General features: G+C 37.7%; 1 non-coding gene across 1 annotated transcript; it reads right to left on the bottom strand.

Moving 5' to 3' along the window:
* Positions 1 to 5,809: 5,809 nt before the first annotated feature.
* LOC143364977 (U6 spliceosomal RNA) lies at positions 5,810 to 5,912 on the bottom strand. The gene has a single exon (XR_013084406.1). It is a non-coding gene; the product is annotated as a U6 spliceosomal RNA (small nuclear RNA).
* Between the last annotated feature and the right edge of the window lie 5,262 nt (positions 5,913 to 11,174).

The raw sequence follows: 11,174 nt of genomic DNA, 5'->3' as shown, positions 1-11,174 counted from the left end.
AACAAATGTTTTCATCGATAGTCTATATTTAGCGACAGAATTAAGTTCATTCGTTCCTCTGATATAATCCGCTGCATTTCAAATTACATAAGTCTTGGCTCAAAAAATGTTTGACTTATAATCCTCATACAGGGTGTGGGCTTGGGGGCGACGCGCCTTCACTACCGGGAAAGTAAGGGTTCAACTTGAAAAATACTGTCTACGCTCGGTAGTCTGCCATGGAAAAGGGGATGGTCATATTTTTGTATATTTTTTAGGCCATTATCTAGATCTAGAATATGGAATCGAAAAAATAATAAGAATAGGTCTGGGTCAGATTTGAAATTGTGGCTGTCGATAAAGTACACATGATATAGCAAAGGTACAAATTGGGAAGTATAATAACAATTTCTTAAGTAGCTATCAGTTCGTGGAAACGAATGAACTCAAACCCGTTGGTAAATACGGACAGTCAATGAAAACATTTGTTGACGATTTGACCGTGTCAATGAAAACATAGTGTCGGTCAAACCGTGTAGATGAAAATATTTGTCGGCTATCTGACCATGTCGATGAAAACATACTGTCCACGAAAGTTAATGTCGGTCAAATCGTGTCGATGAAAACAGTGTCGGTGAAATGAGTTGTCGACGATCTCAGGGTAACCCGATAAACGTATTCTGCTTCCATATTTTAGTTTTATACGTTTTTCTGTCCTTGACCTTGAATGACCTTGGACTAATTATAGTCACTGAATTACTAATGAAAGGGACTATCATTGTAGGTGTTTAAAAAAGGGTGGTTCCATTTAAAAAAAGTCAAGGTGACCTTGATATCTCCAAAAAAATGACATAAAAACAAAATTTTTTGCATCGTGTCACCCCCATTGTACCATTCAACTTTGTCCTTACCATATTTTACGTATCTTTAGAAACAACAAAGATATTTGAGGTGCTAACGTTTGGTGACTCACCCTGTATACATGCTATTTACATTGGTCTTAATATTATTCGCCTATTTACCTAGTTCCTTGATCTGATTGTTAACTATATACAGCGTCCGTATTTTACAATGTTGTTCTTTATATCGGTAGCGGCGCGAGACATTTTACCGACCGTTTGTATTCGCCTTTCGCGGTTCTTATTGTGACTACCCTAACTATGTCGTCTTGTCCGGGATGAAGTTTGGTTACCCGTGCGAGGGTCCATTGCATTGCAGGTAAATTGTCGTCCCGCACTCTTACGATACTGCCTATTTCTATTTTTTCGGGTTTATGTTTATGCCATTTTTTACGTGTGGTCAACTCGTGGAGGTATTCCTTCCTCCATCGTTGCCAGAAATGATGTCGCATTTTTTGCACATGCTGCCAGGACGACAATCGACCGGATGGAATGTTTGATATTTCGTAATCGGGTATGCCATTTAACGTATCACCAATCAAGAAGTGTGCTGGTGTCAAAACGGATAAATCGTTTGGGTCGGAGGACAGAGGTGTTAACGGCCATGAGTTGAGAATCGCTTCAATTTGATTGATATATGTTAATAACGCTTGGTATGATAACAAGGTGTCGCCTATTACTCGTGTTAAATGAAACTTTAGTGATTTTACGGCAGCTTCCCAAAGTCCGCCGAAATGCGGGGATCGCGGTGGGATGACGTGCCATTTTATGGATTCGTTGGCCAATATGTTCCCTGATTATCCGCAATCTTAATCAACGCGGTCGATAACAATACTTTCGAAGGAATATTAATCGAGTTTAATGAGGTTTTTTGGAGATTGTGTGGCCTGATTCGAATTCTGCGTGTCTTTTTTGAAAATATCTCGAGATCTAATAATTTTTTTGCCATGGTACCCTAATCATTTTTTACGTAGAATGAACGGAAGAATCGATATGTGCAAAAAAAATATGCATTTCTATTTAAAGAAATGATGCAATTGTTAATTGCACATGCACTGCTGCATCTAAAAAAAATTTAAAGGGCCACAGATGTAGTGCTCTTCGAACCATTTATCTTTCTCCTTTATCATTTTTTGTAAATGCAATAATAACGGAGTTATGACTTAAAACAATTGCGTGGATCACCCTGTATATACAGTGAGTGTAAAAAGTATTCGTACACCTCTTGTAGGCTTAAAAAAACCATGTATTTCTCTATGTAATTGCACACATGTTTATAAAACGAAACATAATTGTAATTTTTATATATTTTAACTACATACTGTCACATAAATACACTTGAAAAGGTTTAACGTTAACGAGAAAAATTAGAAACTATGAGACGTGTCTCTAAATTGGCGCGCAAAAAGTATTCGTACAGGTACTAGAATGTACTCGAAAGGCGTCCGATTGTTTATATTATGGTTTAGCGAGACCCGACAAATAATCAGACAGGGTCTTTGATGAACAGTCTAGTGGCAACCTTCTGCAAAACCAGTCAATTTTTGTAACATTCGGTAAAATGGGTCATAAAGATAAGGAAACAAGTGAGACTGAAAGAAAAATTATTATACAACTGCATAATCAGTGCAAAACATTGCGAGAAATAGCAAAAACAATGAATAGGCCACACAGCACTATACAAGGAATTATAGATCGATATGGCGAACGAAAAACCAATAAAAATAAAGCGAAATCTGGTCGCCCTCGAAAACTTAGTTTACGCGATGAACGTTTTATAGTGCGTGAAATAAAAACAAATCCTACAATTAGTGCCCCTAAGATCGCTGCTGAGCTTGCAAACAACGCTGGAGTAAGTGTATGTGTCAGCACTATTCGTAATTGTTTACGAAATAATGAATACCACGGCCGAGTTGCTCGCGAGAATTATTTCGTAAATGCCGCAAATAGAAAGAAGAGACTTGATTTCGCGAAAAATAATATTAATAAGCCTATCGAGTTTTGGCGAAGAGTCATATTTACTGATGAAAGTAAATTTAATGTTTTTAGGTCTGATGGCAAGTGTACGGTCTGGAGGAAGAAAAATACAGAGCTACAAAAAGAAAATCTACGTCCCACAGTAAAACACGGCGGAGGTTCGGTTTATGGTTTGGGATTGTATGAGTGCTGCTGGAATGGGGTCATTACACTTCATCGAGGGAATCATGGACCACAAAATATACCTAAACATACTAAAAACCCATATTGTAAGTAGTGCAGAAAAAATGGGTATAAAAGACAACTTTATCTTCACTCAAGGCAATGACCTCAAACATACAGCACGCAACACAAGAAAGTGGTTGCTTTATAACACACCGCAATATTTGAAAACACCTCCACAATCACCGGATATTAATCCGATCGAAAATTTATGGGATCTGCGTGATAAAAAAACTCCGAACCCGGCATATTTCAAGTAAAGAACAATTAAAACTTTCTGTTCAAGAGGAATGGTGCATTATTACAGACGAAATCCCATCCAATTTAGTGGATTCAATGCCAAGAAGACTGGACGCAATTATACAGTCGAAAGGCTATCCAACGAAATATTAATTTAATTTATTTTCGCAAATTATAACACGTTTATTGCTAAATTTGTTACGTGTACGAATACTTTTTGCATGCTAATTTTTAGAGACTTCAGACTGTTTTTAATATATCTCATTAACGTTAACTTTTCGCTAATTTATTTATGTCACATTTTGTAGTTGAAACATATAATAATCGTAATTGTGTTTTTGTTTTATAAAAGAATGTACAATTACATAAAGAAATATATGGTTTTCTAAATCTATAAGAGGTGTACGAATACTTTTTACACTCACTGTATATAAATAATTGCGAGAAGTGCACGAAAACAGGCCATTTGTCCGCACTGTGCGGCGATCTGTTTATTTTCCGAGATATTCGCAAAAAACTGTCTATTTTGATGAAAAATTCTGCCTATTTTGAATTACCGAATTTGTTGTTTAGGGCAGGGGAGGGTTCTTTCGTTAAAATCCACGAGGGCATTTTTATTATCCACCCTATGAAATTATCGTGTCGAAGGGGTTAATGTTCTTCCACTTTGCAATCAAATTCGCAGAAGTAATCTATTCATGATCACTATAAGCTGTTTCTATACTATATGTATCGATTGCCAAATGATTCCTTCAAATATCTCGATGCTTTAAATTTGACTGTGATTTCGGACCTGACATGAGTATAGAAATGCCGCGAGTGGAAATACTGGAACATTTCGGCAAGAAAAAAACGTAGATAAAGCGAATATATACGAAATAGACATAATAAAGGATTTATTTTGTACATATTAAGAAGCAATATTTTATTCACTATATTGTCTTTTAATCTATTTCTTTTTTTTACTAATTATTTCGCCAGTCTTTGAGATACTCTTTCGGAAGGAACAGATGTTGTCATAACACAAAGATACTCCTTTGCAAGCTTTGATAGTGTTACGTCCGAAGTGGTATGAATTACGATCTTAAGAGGATAGGACGCAGTTTCGAACCTACCTGCATACACCGGCTATGGTTCGGGAAATTGAGGATCGTTTAAGTAACTTTGTACCCTTATTTTGAAAACAACAAAATTATTGATTTATTCAAAGTGTGGTTCTGAATCAGAGATTACAAATTTGATTTTACAAATATGGTGTATATAGCGCATATACTGGAGTGCTTACAAATAGTTTGATTATAATAATAATAATAATATTAATATTACCGTGATCACGGGTTCGGATTCGGTTACAATATACTTCGACTGCTGACACTGGTCTTTGAAACGGTTTGTCGCGAAACAACTGAACGAACTATTTTAACTTCACAAGAGACTACTGTACTATTGACTATGACTGAATAACTGATTGTTCACGATTGCCTGACTGACTGACTGACTGTTTATAACTGAATTTTAGGAGTTGGTCCCCCTTTTTATAAGATGCACAATCCTTTGTTTTTCAAAGATGCTGGCACAGGAGTCTCTACCTTGCATCTTTTTATCTTCTTGATGTCTCCTGACTAGTCAGCTGTATGCCGACAGGATCTTTTTACCGTGAAGTCGGCGTCTTTTCTTATAATTTGGCATAATTGGACACCTTTCCTGTTTGTTCTCAGCGTGTAAACTGAGAACTTCATCTGCGTGTCTTGCAGGAAGAAAAGTTGGAGTCGTTTCTCGTGCTACCTTATTGCGTAGAATTTTTAACATATATCCTAATCCTATTTTTACTTCTCCTCGTGCGACATCACCGGTTGTCCATGATAATTCATAATAATTCTTCATCTGAGGGTTTATTCGTTGGCGGTCGAACCACCGGACGTTCACTGCCTCTGTCTGCTGGGACTGTGATTGACTGCAATTCTGTTCCCCGCGGGGGAAAAAAAAACAGTAATAATCTATCTATCTATTATAATGTATCTATCTATTATAACGTATCTATCTATTATAATCTATCTATCCATCTATCTGTGCATTGTGCGGCCACTTCTTACTTACAGTAACAAGCAAAACTGAGTCAACACTATTTCAAGCAACATACCTTTCTAAAAATTAGATCAAATGACTTGAATTTTATTGAGAAGTTAGAAGGATTAGTTTATTAGACGAGGTGTAAAACATTTTTGAAAAAATTTGAATTGGTCGGAATCGCAAAAGAAATAGTAAAAGTTGGTTTTTTCAGGCTCTTTTATCTGAGCCTGTATTGAAAATTTAAAGAATGTATTTGATTCGCTCGAATAAATTATGTCCATGCTGGAAATTTCACCGGTATTGACTTATTCGTTTACGAGTTATAAACGATTAAAAATGCGATTTTAAGACGAAAATCGTGAAAAATGGCAATTTTTCCACTTTTTGTCTAAAGGGTGTGTGCCTGGATCACGCGAGTACTCAACAGCACAGAACGCTTCACGATTTTGCGTGTTATCCTTGCGCAGGGGCCATGCTAATCTTCTCTGTATCGTTCCAAATTTAGTATATGTGCTGTCGAAGCAATTACATGTCAGACACAACCTCCATAATTTCCAACCAGGGCGTTTGATATGTCCCACCAGATATCTGGTGCAGTGAACGGACGATTATTGTCTGTGATTTATGCACGATCTAACCACGAAATTATACTAAAGGCATAGAACATGTCAAGACACATGTTCTACATATTTCATCGTCCATTACACAAGTATATATCATCGGAATTATATCATATTTGGTTTAGTTTTAATCAGAAACATGTTGGTAAATATGTTGGTAAAAGTTTCATAAACAAAATAATGACAAATAAAGAAGTTTTGTAACTGGATTCGATTAGTCTTCTGGTCTCACACCGATATAGCCGACAATGTGTGGCACACTTCTCGGCGACGACGGCTCTTGACCTTTGCTGTTTTCGCCGTTTTCACGTCAGTAGCGTTTTCAAGTTATAGGTTTCTTATGACTTGAAGAGGGTACGACGGTTTCCAGCGTTCCCTGTGTAGTTCAAATGGGACGCTCGGCGAGAACCTCCGATTTCGTAACTTGTCAGTAAAAACGGCGGACTGACAAACAACGAGATTTCACTGTAATAGGCAGTCCTTATAGTAATAGGTATATATTATCTGTAGGGAGTTTTCTATTTTTTAAATATTTACCTCTTTATGTATGTACAGGATCACGAGCTGGTTGAACCCATTGACGAGCAGACCCAGGAGGGAGCACAGCAGGATGGGCACGTCAACAAAAGAAGCGGCCATCTTCGAGTCTCTTGCTGAAACACGTCATTCGTAGCTTTATCTTAGTATTAAATAACGAATTTATACGGTGTCACGTTGCCCTGATTTTCGGCCCGTCCGACGGGAGAAAAACCCGGGCAACGGCGGGTTTTTACAGACCGCGAAGCCGGGCCACGTTCGGCCGCGCGAAACGTGGTCCACCCGGGACAAACGGCGCACAGTGGTGCCAAGGCGGCAAAAAGTCCATTTTATAAATTTTCGATTTTTATAAAAAAAAATTATTTGAGAGAAACGTCGCGAATGAAACAAGAAAACGAAACAGAGGAGCAACAGTTCAATATGAACATCAGAGGATCGAGGGTCCCATGCCGGGGACAACATACAATGTATATTAACTGCAGATACAATGTACATCAAAAGCCGATTCAAACGATCCTTCCTTCTAAAGAAATAACAGATTCATTTTGTTCTGTTTATGAAATAAATTCCAACATATTCCTAAAAAATTTCACCTGGAACATCAAATAATCGTAACGTCCGGAAAATTCACTCTTGGAAATTCTGAAAGTTGATATTTAAACTTAAATTGTGGCGAAAGGGTCTCGAAGGGTCTCATGATTTTTTGCACAAAGTTAGATCAATATTACACCTTGCCAAAACGATTAGTTCCAGACCAAAATCTATTAAAGGATTTATTTTTTGCTTCCATAAATAAAAAATGAGCAGAAAACAAAGATTTCCGATTGGCCTGTATTAAAGAATCAGTTCAACAACTGTTTCCAAAAATCATTTTCTCAATTAAGCGTTAGACCTGTGGCAATCTCTCCACAAATTTTCAAACAAATTCGTTGGATAGTTTCGTTTTTACAGATTTTTTGCCGCTTTTTGGCAATTTGGCACCACTGTGCGCCGCGTCGTGTCGGCTTTCCCTTGATTGTGCTGCAGCTTGTTGGAATGCTTGAAATCCCAGTCGCGTGTCATGTATCGTTAGATACAGAGCCCGCTGAGTGGAATCGCGGGCTGAACGTTGCCGGAGATCGATAAGGCCTGTCGTCTGGTCTGCAACCCGACAGTTCTAGCACAGCTGCTACATTCTTTGTAATATCCCGAACGCAGAGAGGATAGTAATTCAAAGAGAAGAAGGGACTTCAGCTCTCTGCTTCTCTCTCCTTTTCATTCGCCGACCTTTTTCACGCGTATAATCATGCAAATAAATTATTTTATTTATAAGAAGAAGTTTTTGAAGTACTATTTAAAAATAGTATTTTATTTGGAACATATTGAAAAAGTGAGACTTATTTTAAGGAGTGTGTAAAATAGTATTTCAAATAGTTGATTACTGCGACATTGTCGTCTGTTTATTAACATGTTACATGAAAATATTCGTAATTCACCTACAACAAATACTATGTTAACTATTATAGTATCTTATGTTAAAAATTATAATTTATAATATTATCTATTTGCTCAACTTATTTTCATTGTAAGGAAATATTTGGAATACATATTTGAAGTACAAGGATGGGAGAATGAGACGTGGGAGCATGTGTGGGAAGTATGCATGAGAATGGATGAGGAAAAAGGGTGGCAGGAGAGAATGTGGGAGGTATTGGAAGTTGTGGGAGGAGGTGAGGAATGGATGAGAAGAGCGGAAGAGTGGAGAGAGGGGAGAAAGGAAAAGAGAGGAGTGGGAGATGAGCGAACGGAAGGGGGGTCCAAAGGGTAGGGGGGTAAATGTAAGACTAGCAATATAAGGTCTTTTGTATATACAATTCTCTCTCTGTCTCTCTACATAGCTCTACATAGTTCATAAGCATAGATAAGTTATGTATAAGCTAGGTTAAGTCATAAATATAAGGTCTATTGTAAATAAACTCTCTCTTTTCTCGCTATATAGTATATAAGTCTAGTTTAAGCTAAGTATAAGTATAAGTTAGGTTAAGTTAGATTAAGATAGATAAGGTATAAGTTAGGGTAAGCGAAGATGGAAAGACGGCGATAGAAGGAGGTGGTGTAAGGGAAAAGGAATTGTAACCCTTAGGGGAGGCAAAATAAAAGTATATTTGAAGTACAACAGTAAATTATTCTGTGTATCTGGTTATCAAAAAAAAATATTTTATTTGCCGAAATTTTTCGTTCTATTAAAGGTAGTATTTTATTTGAACCACATTAAATTATACTATTTAAAATAGCATTTTAAATATTTTTTCTTGAAATTTCTCCCAGGTCTGATTCAAAAGGTAATGGGCCGCTGGATAGTGCGTCAAGAAAAACCATGTACAAAATTTTAATCGTATATCTTAACCGGGAGGGTAGTTATGCCATTGTAAAGTGATCAAAACAAGAGAGGGGTCGAAAGAAAACTCTTGAGAAACGCAGGAACTCTTTATTTAGTAATTGTTCTATACGGGACTGCTCGGGAAAAGGCGCTCAGACCAGACTGCTCGAAATCGTGTATTTTGCCAAATTTAGTCGCTCCCCTCTCCAGGATCCGATCCCCTCCGAAAAGGGAGGGGCCCTCGTATTTGCTTTGTAAGGCCAACGCTGCTGGTTTATTGCCGGTAGCCTACGCGTCCCGGGAAGACCTTTTCTTCCTGCACACGTTTTTTGACCTTATTAATCTCAGGAGCCTATCTCCTGAATGGTCTACAACGGCCTCAAGTCGACCCTGTGTCGACACTAGCATGTGTATGGCTTGACGGCCACAAACAACACCTGTTGTTGTTTGCGCACGTTGGGCTATACCATTGAACGTTGGCACTCACCAAATAGCATAGACGGAAATAATCAATTTGTCTCTCGCCATGCCCGAAACAGCCTTACATATCTTTAAATTCCTTAATATTATAATTCTCGCGATCGCAACAAACATCAACAATCTGAAACTTATCAATTACAATACATATACATTACACATCGGAAAACAAAGAAGGATGTAACAGAAACGATACAGTCGCAGGTCGCATACCACCAACTAACCTGTGGTTAACAGCCATAAAACGGAAAAGATTAGTATTTCTTAATTTCTTCATTTCTAATTTCTTTTATTAGTATTAGTATTTGTATCTAGAAAACCTAGATACATATACTGTAATTAATTCAGATTTTTAGGTAGAACATTCTATTGTAAGAAATCAAAATCCTCAAAAAAGAACAGAAAATATGCAGATTACCTAAACCAGACTTTCATATGTTCTAAATCTAATATATTTAATAAGATATTATCGAAATAATTTTTTACAACAAAACGGTCAGGAATCGATTTTGTCCAGTTAATAAACGTCTACTCTGAATCAAGGGCCGGATTAAAAAGATGAGACACGAAGTACGCCGACAAATGATAGGCAAAAACATGCCAGCGGGCGCTGGTCGAAAACCGAAGGGCGACACGTGTCCTCGAAGGCTGAATGGATGCGATCAATAGGGAGAGGACAAACAAAGGGGTCCGCACCCCTGTATCTTCCGACGCGAATTAAATTCTCAATTTGATGCACCGTGTAGTCGTCCGGAAACAAGCCGGGCAAAATTAACAACAATCGAACGAACAAGATAGTGGCGAAAATGAATAGAAGACAGCCCTCGGGTGTATGAACGACGAGAAGAAAGAAGCAACGTACATACACGCTGCTCGCGCGATCACCAACGGGGGTGGGTTGGATTAAGGAATCCTGACTATTTCGAAGAAACGGGGAACGGACACATCGAATAATTGTAATCTGTGACCCAGAAATCGTGATCGAGATGGATCGACAGGCAATTTTAACTTCCTGCAAAATTTTTGCATTCTTGAAATTGGAACCTGGGCTCCCGTGTGCTACGTCATTTCAAGAGTTAGCGGAAGCAATTCGTTCTACACGAAAATTGTCAAGAAGAATATTTTTTAATGGACAATTTAATCCTTTAAACGTTCCCAAATATCGATCTGTTTAAAAATTACGTAAAATAACACTAAAACGGCGGGACCCGTTGAAACGAGTCTAAACAATGTTCTCAAATCTTCATTTGTCTAAAAAGCGCGTGAATAGACACTGGAACTAGAGGCCTAAAGATTAAAAATTGTATAATTCACGAGCGTCGACAGACTGCGCAAACGCATTCACGGAAGATCGTTCAATAAATATATTTCAATATGTTTACGATACGTTTATCAAAACAAAACACTCGAATGGGTATTCATGCGTCTGGTACTTAAATAACGATATAAAATAAAGCAATTGAGTTGCTGAAGAACCTGCTGTCAAAACACGGAATTGATTTCTCTCACTCAGCAGCTACGCGGTGTTGACGGGAATAACACGATTTTCCCTCTGTAGAAATGTTCCAGCGTGGAATGACAATTTCGTGTTCGTTCGTGCGTCACTGCATCCTCTTGAAAGCCACTCGAGAGCCATTCAGACCCGGTCACATTTTCGCCGTCAAAATAAAATGCAATAATAACCACAGTAAAAGCAAACGTTTCAGGCGATGCACCTAAAAATTTCGAAAGTCCCGACCAATCGTCTTACATCGAAAGAAAATTGTAGGTGGTATGTAATAAATATTGATTTTG

Source organism: Halictus rubicundus, unplaced genomic scaffold (assembly GCF_050948215.1).
Source record: "Halictus rubicundus isolate RS-2024b unplaced genomic scaffold, iyHalRubi1_principal scaffold1199, whole genome shotgun sequence".
Lineage (NCBI taxonomy): Eukaryota > Metazoa > Arthropoda > Insecta > Hymenoptera > Halictidae > Halictus > Halictus rubicundus.
The sequence above is the reverse complement of the archived record's forward strand: the minus strand, read 5'-3'. Positions and strand labels throughout refer to the sequence as shown.